We start from the raw sequence: 14,387 nt of genomic DNA, 5'->3' as shown, positions 1-14,387 counted from the left end.
ACAGGCCAGGGTCAACTTTCAAGAAGGAGAAATGGTTTCCACTAAACCCTGAAGGACCAAAATGCATGAAAATGATCATGCCCAAATTGCTCACCAAGGAATGAAATTGTGCTGGCCACAATCACAGATGGCTTTGCAAGGGAATTATACGGGAATTAGCCAGGTTAGTGGTGGATAGGTCCATCTCTATTTGGTAGTCAGATGGCTAAAGGGAATCACCATGTTCAGAGGCAGGAAACCTCTGAATCCCACTTTTTGGAAGCATTGTCAGGGGAAGGCCTTGACCTCTATGTGTATTCCCCCTGTAGGACACATGGTTAACCAAAGAGTGAAGCAGGATGCTGGCCTAGATTGACCACTAGTCTGTTCCAGCAGCACATCTCTTATGTTCATATGTAGAAACTGGCACATCTAGCTGTTGTACTTGCTATGAGAGGGTCTAACTTATCTACTGTTCTATTCTTGCTTGTCTTTCCATAAGATCTTTGTAATTAAGCAATCCACCTCCAAAAAGGGTTAGCCAGATGACTCTGGGAAAGTCGCAAGCAATGCCTTGTTTGGGTGGAAGCAAACCCTCTGGTTTGTACCCTGCAACTTGTAATCCAAAATGTATTGAAACATGGAAGCTCAATTTTTAGCCACTCCTTCATGAATGTAGTTAAAAACTATCTCTGCTGCTATTTTGATGAAGAATCCCTCAATTGAAGGTGTTGACATTGACATACAAAGCCCTAAATGGTTTGGGTCCTGCTTACCTGAAGGAGCACCTGCACCCTTATGGCCCTGGGCCCTGAGGTCACATGGGGGCACTTCTGGCCCTGCCAAGGTATGGGGGGCACACAGGAGGGCTTTCTCTCTGATTGCCTTCAGGACTTGGAATGGTCTCCTCTCTGACATCCACCATGTGCTTACCTTTATGGGTTTGGGCGCATGGCAAAGATCTTCCTCTTCAACCAGGCATTTGGTTAGCCACCCTGGAAACCTCCTTTATAGCTGCTGGCCTCAGGTGGGGGAGTGGGGTGTGGAGTTATTTTAATGTTATTTTGATTGTTGTTTTAATTGTTAGATTTTACTTATGAAGTTTTATTGTGGGTTTTAAAAAAATGTTTTTAACCTACGTAAGCCGTCTAGAAATGCAAGTATGAGGCAGGGTATAAACTTCTATAAACAAACAAGTAAATAAAGTGAATAATGCAGAAATCCTGCATTTTGTGCCACCAGATCAGCTTTACTAGATGATTTTAAGTTTGAGCGGATTGACAAAGAATAATTGTTCTCTCTGATTCCTACATTCTGCATTATTGCTCAAGTTTCTATCACAATTCCCTCCTGGTCATCTTTCCTTGTAAACAAACACTTTGCAAATCTGGACAGGCTGCAGAAGTCAAACTGAAGTCAGAACCCCGGCGTCCAAAGATTATATTGTCTGAAGAAGTTCCCTTCCGCAGAAGTTGTTTCTGTTCCCATAGAGGAGTTCTAGGTTGTTGCATAAAGCCAGAGATGGGCAATTATTGCTGAGAGAATGGTTTTGCTTGCATATCACCTGATGCTGCAGCAAACACCCCCAGCTGCTGGGAGGTTCCTTCACATGCCTGTGCATGAGTTTCAGTCCCACACCCATAAGAACAAAGCTCAGCAAGGAGTTTTCTGAGGCTGATGCCAGGTTCCCAGGTTCACACGGAGATGCCAGTCCCAAATGACATCATGGGCTACACTGGAGACTTGGCAACAGGCCAAGAAGACCAATGAATAATGCCCCCAGCTTAAGGGGCTCTGGCTAATCATTCCACGAACTTGACCAAGCCCTCTTACCCCAGGAGGGTTTCTCATAAGGCGTGTTTTCCCTTTCAGTCTCTTTTGCCAGTCATTTTTATTTAAATGCCATAGTTTCATGGCGACATGGGTGACACCCTCTTTTCTTAGGCCTGTTTCTTTGCTGGTGCTAGGAACAATGGTCTGGATGGCATGAGCTGACCTAGCCAGGAGGATAGTTTGGCTTTGCAGCTGGTCTTTCAACAGCAGGATTAATTTTGTGTGTGTGAGAGAGAACCAGCATGGTGTTATGGTTAAGGTGCTGGACTAGGACTTGGGAAACGCAGGTTCAAATCCCCACTCACACTATGGAAGTTTGCTGGGTGACAGAGCCAGTCACACGGTCTCAGCCCTGACCCTGGCTAGTATTTGGTATGGGAGACATCTGAGGCATAACACGGAGGCAGGCAATGGCAAACCACCTCCCAACATCTCTTGCCTTGAAAACCCTACAGGGTCACCATAAGTCAGCTTGACAGCAACAAAATAAAATAGAATAAGGGAGAACTACACACCCTTGGGGTAGAATGCAGTGAAGTCAAGGATGATGCCAGGCTTCCATTTACTATCTTACCAGTTCGTACCCATTGTTATCCAGTGAGCTTGCTAGCCAAAAGGGATGGGTGGATTATGATGCCAGAAAGATGCTGAATGTTTTGCTTTTAAGAAATGACACTGAAGCTGCTGCTGAGAGGATCAGCAAAGAGAAGTGAAGAGTTTTGGAAAATCTTTGTGGGGTCTTAAAATCCTCATTTTCAGGAAAAATGGAGCAGCCAGATTCCGTACAGCTATTTATGTTATAGAACCAGAACAGTGTAGCAGTTAAGAGCAGTGGACAATAATCTGGAGAACCGGGTTCAATTCCCAACTCTTCCATATGAATCCTGCTGGGTGACCTTGGGCAAGTAATAGTTCTCTTAGAACTCTCTCTTAGGCCACTTGGAGACAGGCAATTGCAAAGCACTTCTGAATGTCTCTTGCCTTGGAAATCCTACCAGGTCACCATAACTCAGCTGTGACCTGATGGTATTCACACGCACACGCACACACATTTATATTACAGTAGCAGCAGTGGTAAAATTTATTGCTTTCGGCCAAAGGCCATTACAATGCAAAACAAGATCTAAAGATGAAACGCTCACAATAGAGCATAATGTATTACATTGGTCAGCCACTCGAAATTGAAGTTTTCCTTGTGAGCACTTTGATCTGTCAGGCTGCAAGAGCAAAAAGAGCTACTCTGTATGACACACAGAGATCTACATCAGTTAGCAAATAAATTAGTTTCTTGGAGTCTGACCCTGGGGATTCTTGGAATTATGATTTCAATAAATTTATTTCTAGGCTCTGCAAATAAGGGGCGATTTGGAACATAATGAGGGAGATCGTCCTCTACAGACCTGTTCCACTCTTTCAGTCTAGTCAAACCATAGGTTTAGATCAGCTTCATCAGTTTGGGGATGCTGGCAAACCCACCTGCTCAGGGTGGGATTCTAATGGTTTAACCACCACCCCCCACACCCCGCCATGCGTTCCCTTGCTGCGCTTTCCCCTGCTGTGGGAAGGATGGGGCTTTTAAGCGCCTCAGAGCAGCTGGTCGCTTTTAGCAACCGGTTTGCCCAAACCAGTGCGAACCAGCTGAATCCCACCACTGGTTATAGCCCCCCCCCCCCGCCTCCAATGATGACATGATCATTCCTCCTCAGTTCTTGTGTTTCTCTGTTGCTGGTTTGTGCTTTCAAAGCCAGATAGTTCTAGAAGAATACACAAAATGTCTGTACTTAACTGGCTGGTGCCCCACTTTCTCTCGTTTCACACTTGAAGGGGCACTTGTCTACGACCTCCTGGCCCATCCAGCTGTGCATGGATTTATGACATTGGACTGACTACTTGTGGCCTGTAAGCTGCTAGTAGGCTTAGAGCAACATGAGAAGGTGACCAAAGCTGGTGCATTTTCTTCTCCCACACATGTTTGGCTCAGGCTTGGCTCCCTAAGAGGTGTGGAAAATTACCACAGGTTTGTGAAGCAACTTCAGGAGTTCAGAGAGAAAGCCCCGCCTTGGGTGCGGCTCACTGGGAAGGAATGCAGAAGGTTTGAAATCCATTCTCAGGTGGTAATTAGTTTTTGCAAGTTTCAGCAAGGCTTATCTGGGACCTCTGCCACCCAGAGCAAGACTGCTGAGGCACACAGAATCAAGGCAGAATGCACACCCCTTCCCGACAAAGGAATGAATGGTGATTCACGGGGGAGTTGGTTCAGTGTTTCTAACTTATGGCCTTCCAAGACAATCTGTTCACAGCACAATTTCTTTCTTTCTTTCTTTCTTTCTTTCTTTCTTTCTTTCTTTCTTTCTTTCTTTCTTTCTTTCTTTCTTTCTTTCTTTCTTTTTTCTTTCTTTCTTTCTTTCTTTCTTTCTTTCTTTCTTTCTTTCTTTCTTTCTTTCTTTTCTTTCCCATTTGGGATGAATATATGTGTTGCTGAGTTAAATATTTGGCATTTGATGGAAGAAAAACTTTAGATAGGGTAGGAACTTGCAAAAGGGAATTGGGTTTTGATAGGGCATTGGCACCATGGAGCACAGGTCTATCAGGGCAAGGTACAGACTGAAACGGGATGCTGCACTAGATCAACCATTGGTCTGATCCTGTAGGACTCTTCCTATGTTGTTACAAATCTAGAAACTCTCTACTTGGAAAAGAATGGAACCCCATTGAACCTATGGCCAACTTTCAATGGCTGTTGATATGACTGTTAGGGCGTGTATCGTTTTTTCTCCATGATTTTTCGGGTTCAGGTTTAATAGTCCTGGAAATTCTTTAGAAACCTGAGAAAAGCCAAACCCCCACATTGGCTTTTTCATTTTGATATGTTCAGGTTCTATTCAACTAAACCAAAAAATTCCTGCTGCGAGGTAGCTGTATTGGCAGCAGGTCCAACGTAGCCCAAATCATGCCAACATTTTTTTTCATGATTCGGAATCCACTTTTCATATTGCTTTAAATTGTCGCCTTTCTTTGGTTCGGCTTTTGCTGAAAGCACTTCCCTAATGCGTCTTTCAGATATCTGCAGAACTGCTTTCCTGCAGGTCTGTTTGTTCTAGGCTTGAAGTTTCCTTAGTGTAGTAAAGGGTGATATCTGCTGTTTGTAGAAGATGCCTTCTTTGTGAGATTCCACAAAACTCCATTATGTTTTCCTTTGTGGTTTATGAGAAGGCACTTGCAGGAACTTGTGTGAAAGTCTAGAATGAGATGTGCTTGGCATGCTGAGGACATCCCTCGTTCTTCTTTTTCCAGTTTTTAGCCATTCTTCCTTGGGGACTGGCCGGAGACTGGCTATGGAGGGAAAGTGAGTTGGTTGCAACTAAATCCAAAATTTGTATAGGTCCCAATTGGCCTTGCTGGCAGGGGCTGATGGGAATTGTAGTCCTTAACATCTGGAGTGCCAAAGGTTCGCCACCACTGGTATAGGTTGAACCTAAATCCAGCGGGTTGAACTTAAATCCAGAATCCGTATCTGTGTTAAACTTCTCCTGTGAAAGTCCTTTAGAACAGGCATGTAGAACCATGCCACACCCAGTGTGGTGTAATGGTTAAGAGCAGGTGGATTCCATTCTGGAGAACCAGGTTTGATTCCCCACTCCTCCACCTGAATGGCAGAGGCTTGTCTAGTGAATCAGATATGTTTCTGCACTCCTACATTCCTGCTGAGTGGCCTTGGGCTAGTCACAGTTCTCTCAGGACTGTCTCATCCCCACCTACTCCACAGGGTGTCTGTTGTGGGGAGAGGAAGGGAAAGGAGCTTGTAAGTCACCTTGAGTCTCGTTACAGGAGAGAAAGGTGGAATAGAAAGTCCAAATTCTTCTTCTTCTTCTTCTTTCTTCTTCTTCTTCTTCTTCTTCTTCTTCTTCTTCTTCTTCTTCTTCTTCTTCTTCTTCTTCTTCTTCTTCTTCTTCTTCTTCTTCTTCTTCTTCTTCTTCAAGTTAAAACAATTGTGTTGGCTACCATGTTTACATCAAGGCTCTGTTTAAGGTGCTGGTGGCAGGGGACCCACATGTCTGAAAGTCTACCTCTCCCTACCTTTCCCTACGTAGACCCCAGTATGAGTTTTGTTTAGCCCAACCATAGTCCCTCCTGTCTGCAGTAGTCATGCCCTCTGTAACATGCTTGGCTGCTTTCTCCATGGCTGCAGACTTCTGGAAGGGGTCTAGAAGGTGCTGTCAGCATTTCAGATGGGCTGCAAATAGGGTTGCCAGACCCCCCCTCCCTAGAAACGGGCAAGGGATGGGAGTAGGGTTGCCAGATCCACATTTGGCAACTCCTGGAAATTTGGGGGTGGAGCCTGGGGTGGTGGAGCCCAGGGACCTCAGTGGGACACAATGCCATTCAATCCACCCTCCAAAACTTTCATTTTCTACAGGGGAACTCATCTCTGTAGTCTGGAGGTGAGCTGTAATTCCGGAGGATCCCCAGGTCTTACGTGGAAGCCAGCCTTCCCAGTTGCAGGTTTTATTTTAGAAGGTCTCTTGCTGAAGGCTTGATTGTCTTTGAGGGGGTGTGCTTTTGCAATCAAACTGTGTTGCCCTTTAATGAAATAGATGGTTGTTTGTGTTGCATTCTTGGTTTTGTAAATCGCTTTGAATGATCTGGAAAAACAAGACTGAAACCTTTTGCAGTTGAATGAATGGATGAAGCTTGTGCACAAGGACATATCTAAGAAGGATCAAAATCTAAGAAAGACTTCAAAAGGGACCAAAAGGACAATTCTACAATGTGTCCCTTGTTTGCTGTTGCTGGAAATCATGGGTACAGTCTCATCAAACATATTGCTTGGGAGATGCTGAAAAAACTCAGGCTATGACATCTGACATGCAATGACTCAATTCACTCATAAGCTTTGTATGTAATGCTGCCATGACCGAGTGATGAACACTAGCATCCGTGAAGCTAAAAACATCCTTGCCAGAATCCTCAACATCCACGAGGAAATCCAGATGTGCTCCTCTCCAATCTACCCCCTCCACCCTCAAGCCTATCATCATTTTACAGCCCCTTCAGTGTCTCAAAGTCTTGGAAAGTGTGTGGATTTTCAGCCTTAGCAGCAGTCTTGGCTTAGGCCAGAAGGTGGATACAAATGAATGTCATGGGATGCTGCAACATCACATCCAACCAAAAATCTGGAAGTGATTTCACCAGGTTGCATGAAACTTTAGAACTTTACCAGATCTCTATTGTAAAAATCAGGGAGATCAGGGAAATCCCTAGAGCGTCACTTGATGAGGGGTTATCACTTCTGGATTTTTGATCAGGAATTATAATGCAGCATTGTGTTACGCAGCAGGAACTGGAAAGCTTTCTGCACTTTGGAGAGTTGCTTGGTTTCAAGAGCTGTCATTCCTTTGCCCAGTTCCACAGCTACTATAGCTTCACCTGCTTCCTTTCTCCCCTTCTGTGCAGACCTCTTCCTTCTTAGTGGTGCCAGCCTCCAGGTAGGACTGGAGTTCCTCCAGAATTAAGCTCATCTCCAGACTACAGAGATCAGCTCCCCAGGAGAAAATGGAGGCTTTGGAGGGTAGACTCTGTGACACTGTACTCCACTGAGGTACATTCCCAGCCTCCACCCCCAAATCTCCAACCTGGAGATGGCAATCCTATCCCCTCCATTCTCCCTAACAGCTGGAGGGACTTGGGGCCCCTAGCAGAGGAGGGAGCTCAGCAGGGATGTTATACCATAGAGTCCATCCACTGGAGCTGCCCCATTCTCCAGGAGGACTGAGTAGTCCAGACATGAGTTGTAATTCTTAGAGAACTCCAGGCCAAGCTGGAGGCTTGCAACCTGACAGCCAGTCCATTGAATGAAAACAAATTTAATAGGACAAATTTAATACCCCGCTATTTAAAAAGCAACTGCCAGTGTTGCAGAAGCATGCGCTGAAACCTTTCTTAATTTCTATTCTCATTCGGTGTATGGGTGGATCAGTGGTGGTGACTCAATTTGAGCTCAGGGCCGCACTTACTTTTCTGCCCTGTGAGGCAGCAACATGGCGCCACCTCTGGGTAAGCTCTGAAACTGCACCCCCAAACACACATCCTGTTCAGGTAGACGCCCTCAGCAAGACATTAGCTGTTTTGAGGAAAGAGTTAGGAAAGGAGGAACAGCAAAGAAAAGCGATGTCAGAGATGGGCAAAGGCAACCTGCAGGAAAGTTTGGTCATGGAAACAAATCCGTTGAGGCACATCAAGCCTTCAACAGCTTCAGGGGTCTGGACTGACTCCAGAAATGTAGCATTCTTTAAGTACTATCCTATAAATATGTATTGGTTGGTATCAATATGGTTTCTGTGGCATTGTAGCATATGGGCTACCCAACACTGAAGTATTAATGAACACTAAGTTTATGCAACGTATGCCCCACTATGGGAAATATGGCCCACCAGTCAAGCATTGGGGCCTCCCAGGTGCCAGAAATAAGGGCGCCAGATTCCCCCTGGCCACTGGTGGGGAATGGGAAGAGGGGGGTAGTAATGCAAGATTCATGTCTGAGAAACTCCTGGAGATGTGGAGGTGGAGCCTGCAGAGGACAGGGATCTTTGTGGAGTACGATGCCTAGAGTCCACCCTCCAGTGTATCCATTGTCTCTGAGGGAACTGGTCTCTGTAGTCCAGAGATGAGCTGTAATTCTGGGTGAACCTCAAGTCCCAGTTGGGGGCTGGGTTCCCTAGGCTGAAAGCTAGTTTGCTGTCACATCCCCAGACAAATAAAGGGGGGCAGGTGTCATCAAGTTCTGTGGTGGGTGTCAGACAAGCCAGCGGCCCATTCTGCACAAATCACCGAAAACATTTGTAAAATGTTTTATGTTTTCATGTTTTCATGTTTTCAATCACTTCAATGCTCCAGGCTTTCTTGCTGTGATTCTCATAGCTCATATAACTGATGCTTCGAAGTTCAACTCCCCCCCCCCAATTAAAAAAGCACACAGAAATGATTAAAATAAACAAGCGAGGGAGAAAAGAGTAAGCTGAGAAAATGGTGTCAAGGAGGAAGTTTGGGGATTGCACAGAAGTATGGAAAACATAGTCAATAGATTGCACAAGCAACTTAAGATGTCTTGAAAACATTTCAACCAAAGAATCGTTTTAAAAGGGGACTCATTTAAACATTCTGAGGCTGGAAATAAAATGTTTTTGGGACACAAGGAGGAAAAAGCAATGCTGAACTCCATGGAAGAAAAGTTTTATTTCCTGCCTCAGAACATTTTGAAGGGTTTCTGCGGAAAGGGTTACTGAGTTCCAAGCTGCGTGGACCTCAATATCCACCAGTTCAATTCAATGAAATTGTCCTGATGTTGGAGTTGGACCTATTCCTCTGGAAGAGGAATTGGAGAGGCACTGCTTGTATATCCATTAACTATTCATTTCTTTGATGCCCCAAACCCTGGAAAGAAATAATAATTAGCATTTGTATTTGGTTCTAAATATTCACAAGTTGCATTGGTTCACTGCAAAGTGGTAAAACCCAAAATGCAGGCTGGCTTTGAGTCAAGCAGAAGTCTGGTTTCAAGGCTTTGCCCAGCTGTGCACTTGAATCAACTCTCCCTCACTTTTCTGCAAAATGGGAACATTAAGCACCTATTTCTGTCATAAGGACAAAACCTAGCAGGCGCTGTGCGTGCTTTCAAAGCAGGACATAAAGTCACCATTAATGATACTAAACCGGTATTTCTGTAGCCAGGAAGCGAATCTGAATCCACATTTTCAGTTGGCATCTGAAAAAGACTCTGAGATCCACCAGAGTTCGTCAAGAAGAATGAAGAGTTCTTGGAGAACTTGGGAGCTTGCCTACTGTTTTGTTTGTGTTATTTTGGTTGATCCTCAGGGAAGGTATAACCTGGCTTTGGTCAAGACAATATTAATATTCTTCAATTAGCAGCAACACTAGAATTCTGATACTAATATCCTATTGGTGACACAGTGATTTACTGTGCAATCTTAAGAACACTTTCTCATTTCCTCACTTACAAAATGGTGGTCGATACGCTGCGGGACCTTTTGAGCACGGGCTCATGGTCCCTACTGCAGCTTCCTCCCCTTGGTCAAATGAATGCTGCAGCCGTGCAGCAGCTACACAGGACTCCCCATGATCCGCTCAGGGGCTGTCCTGATTGGCTGCTGTGCTGTTCTGGGGTGGGATTTTTTTTTAATGTTCAAAAGGATGAATCCACGTCCCCACGCTGTGCCGAGGAATCCACATCTATTTGAACAGACACAATTCGCATCTATGCCCATGTGTGCTCAGAACAACGTGAAGATGTGGATTTTTAGCGTTAAAAATTAAAAAATTTAAACCCAGGCTGCGTGCGCATCGTGCATACTCTGCCCCTGCCTAATTGGATGGATGGCTGTACATCACCAGCAACAGCGGGAAACTTAAACCCGAAGTAACCCCAGCGCTTCTCCACTCCTCACGCGCCCTCGCGCTCGGCACGGGGTTTTTAAAAAGGTGCTCGATACAGGAACCAAAATAACGCGCACAAAGGAAGGAGATGGAAGGAGAGGAGGCAGAATTGGGGTCGCTGCGTTGTCGCGGCTTAGGTAGTAGGGAATGCAGCAGGCCCCCAGATTATTTGCCGCAAGTACCGCGCAACAAAAGGTGAGTGGGGAAACGGCCACTGATAGATCTTAGTAGGACTCTGAGTAGAGCTGAATAGATAGTTCCTCTTTTACTGGGAAAAGATTTGGCCTTATTGCCAGGTGAGGGCGCTCTTGGTACACATTTGAAAGACATCTCCTCTGTTCTGTCAGGTGAGCAGACAGGAATGCCAAGGAGTTGTCTTTCCTGAATTCTTTTTTGACAGGTGATTGCAGCAAACAGTCGATGCTCATCTGATACATTCAACCAGTGCCAAATGACAGGCAAAGCCTCGGCCTATTCCTCTGAGATCCACCAAGGGCAGCTATGGAAACTTGCACTTGGTTGCAAGACAGCAAAATAAACACAGTCTGAAGAAATGCATTTTAAAGACTGCAGCATTTCTAATGACTATGAGGGTTGCCAACTTCCAGGTGGTAGCTGGAGCTCTCCTGCTATTACAATTGATCTCAAGTGACCGAGTTCACCTGGAGAAAACTGATGCTTTGGAAGAAGAATAAGAGTTGGATTTATATCCCTTCCCCTTCTTTCCTGTAATGAGACTCAAAGGGGCTTACAAACTCCTTTCCCTCCCCCCCCACAACAAACACCCTGTAAGGTAGGGGGGGCTGAGAGCTCCGAAGAACTGTGACTAGCCCAAGGTCACCAAGCTGGCATGTGTTGGAGTGCAGAAGCTAATCTGGTTCACCAGATAAATCTCCACAGTTCAAGTGGCAGAGCAGGGAATAAAAACCGATTTCTCCAGATTAGAGTACACCTGGTCCCCATGTAGGTGGTCCCCACAGCTGCTCCCCATGTAGGTGGACTTTATAGCATATTATCCCACTGAAGTCCTCCCCCTCCCCAAACACCACCCTCTCAGGCTCCAGGCCCAGGTACTTCCCAACCCTGAGCTGGTGTCAACCCCCAACCCCCTTGTGTCCTGCCATCCGAGAGATTGTGGCTCCAAAGATTCCCCTCAAGCTTTGTTTAGAATAGTAGCAATGAACTTTCACAGCCCAGCCAGATAACACCTGCTCCTTATCTGGGTTCTGATCATAGAGAGAGGTGTGAAGCCTGCGAATGCTTTGTGCTTTGGGAATGCTTTCACTTTTGGGGATGACCATTAGGGGAAAGAGGTGCTTCGCTGGGGCACCTAGACTGCTATGTTGTAGGTGAATGCCAGATTCAGTTTTTAAAAAACCCTTTGAAGTGTACCAGTTCCTACTCTGATGCAATAAACCTGATGTTTGCAACTCTAAGTCTGGTTATTGGAAGAAGGCCAGTGGACATGACAGCTGGCAACTGTTGTAACTATACCTTGACCCTCAACATTTCACCATGTGAAGCCTTTCTTTGAAAAAAAAGGAAGATTGTTCTTTTCTCCCATTCTTCCCACTTAGCCATTATGTCTTCAGAGATCCAGTAGGCTCAAAGTATGGTTCCACATTAAAAAAAATCTGCACTAGGTATAGACTCACCTGTAATACATTCATCACAACATCCAGGATGAGTGTGTTATGAAACTTGAGCAATTTGAGACCACCATGTTTCAGAGACAAAATTAATTGAATAATGGAATACAGTTTCAAATGTACATTCATCAGGCCCCTTCTGCACGGTCCAATAAACACAGATGTAGAATGCTAAAAAAACCATTGGGGGGGGGGACTTCAACAGTTATTTCTCCAACCCGGGTTTTTTTTTAATTGCCAAACTATCAAGTCTTTTCAAAAATCCCATGTTGCGGCTGCTTGCAAGAGAACGGCCAGGCAGAAGGCCTCCCTTTTCCTTTTTAATTTTTTTTGAGGCTTGCACGTGCATAGCTATAAGGGTGCAGGTGGTCATATCGAGGGAAATTGTGGGGGTTCATTTGTGCATGCCTGCAGAGCTGCACATGGGTTTGAAGTATTTTTGAAAAAACAGATGTGACTCTGTGCGAAGGTGGGACAGCAACCTGGATTGTTTCTGTGGGCCCCAATTGCTGCCTGCACAGATGCATGTGAACACAGAAACAAGAAAACAGGTTCCTTTATCCCAAATACAACCCGTTATACATTTGCTGTGCGGAAGGGGCCTTGGTGTTATCCAACAACATACAATGGAGTGATAAAAAAAACAAACCCACAGAGCTTGTTGGTTCTCCAGATAAAATCTGACGTCAAATACAGACTTGAAAGGCTTGTGGTTATATCAGATGAATATTCTTGTATAAAGGCCCATAACATAATTATTTCAAGTAGAGTTTCAAGCTTGACGGCAAACTGTCAAACGTTCCTCAAGACAGTCACACAAGTTGTGCTTTAATGCCACAGCATCCCCCTTTGTGTTGCAACTGATGCACTAACCCCCACATTCTCAGAGTATATTTCTGTTGGGTTTTTTTCTTTGCTAAGAGATATATAGTTAGCAGAGCTAGGAGAATAATGAGCCAAAATGCACAAGTTGCGAAGTTATATTAAGTTTACTATCCAACTAAGTGAGTTTACATGTACATAGGCCATTTCTGTATGGCAAAATTATACTTGCGTAACTGGGTGTTTTTAACCTGGGTCTATTTTATCCCAGGGTGTCTGTCCGCATGGCTGCCCATTTTTTGAAGGAATCCAGTGAAGACCGGGAGGAAATACTCCAGCTTGGTTTGCATGAACCCGGGACTTCTGTATTAACTTCAGAAGCATATCTAAGCATGCCCAGTGTCCTGCATTCTGATTGATTGTTGTTTTTGAGTGGCAGCTTGAATGAATGTAAGACGGAGAGATCAGGCGGCTGGGCAGGAAAAATAAACTGGTCCTGCTCCTGATTGGTTTTCACATGGTACCAGGCTCATCCCGGGGCTTTTTAAAAGAACCTCCAATTTGGCAGTTTTTGAATACCCTGGGATGAGGGAAATATCGTGTGGCAAATTCAGTTTAGGACCGGGAACCGTGTGGAATTCTTGGCTTCACTGGGATATTTTTCTTGCTCAACCCAGGATATTTTGACCGTGTAGAAATGGTCATAGAAAAGAAAATTTTGACAAAATTCTAATTTGCCATGTTACACATATTGATATCTAGCTGTACACTTAACACTACATTTTTCATCATGCTTTTCTTAGTGGGAACAGAACCAGAAAAAAGGGAACATGGGTTTCTTTTAACATCACTTGGGACATGTGAGCTGTTGCATGTAAACGATGGAGATTTAACTAACCAATAGCTCATCTCAATAGCTCAACTCATCACAATGTGACATCAGCAAGTTGTTTACATACAAACAACATTTAACTCCTTCAGGACTGGAGTGACATACACTTGTAATATACAAACGTTTTCAAACAGGATTGCTGGAGGAGTGGTGGGGGGGCTTTTGAGTCTTGAGAACTGTCCCACCTCCACGGCTGCACTGGCTCTTGCCACAGGGCTGATCAGGCTTCCTGAAAGTGTCACTTCTCACGGTTGAGGAAAGTGGCCACCTGCTTCTTAGTAATCCTGATTCAGGTTGTGCATGTCATGATGACGTGAGGGGATACAGTTCAGCAGTGCTGCCATGTTCATGGGAGGCATGAAATGCATGTTTGCCATTTCTAAAACAGGCACAGTATAACAGGGAGATTCACATTCTCCCCTCCACAGTAGGCAGGTTCTCACCTCACAAAATAGGGGTAAGGAGTCAGAGGAGGTGGTGTTAATGGCACAGCAAAATATGCAAAACTGGAGGCAGATTCTCATCTCAGGCACCATGGCCTGTGAGTGTGTTTCCTGGTGTCCAATTGCTCATTCAGCCTTGGTGATAAAGTCCAATGGGTCGTGCATGGAAAAAGAAAAAGACCCAGGGAGTTTCAGCTCAATCCCTCTCAGCTGGCTGACTTGGCAAAGTCATCGTGGGACTTTCTGCTACCTCTTTGGTGTGGGAGATGCTTCAGAAAAGTTCTGGATGTACCACCTTTGTGTCTGCAGTAACCCCCC

The sequence above is a fragment of the Sphaerodactylus townsendi genome, linkage group LG15, assembly GCF_021028975.2.
Source record: "Sphaerodactylus townsendi isolate TG3544 linkage group LG15, MPM_Stown_v2.3, whole genome shotgun sequence".
NCBI classification, from domain to species: Eukaryota; Metazoa; Chordata; class Lepidosauria; order Squamata; family Sphaerodactylidae; genus Sphaerodactylus; species Sphaerodactylus townsendi.
The sequence above is the reverse complement of the archived record's forward strand: the minus strand, read 5'-3'. Positions refer to the sequence as shown.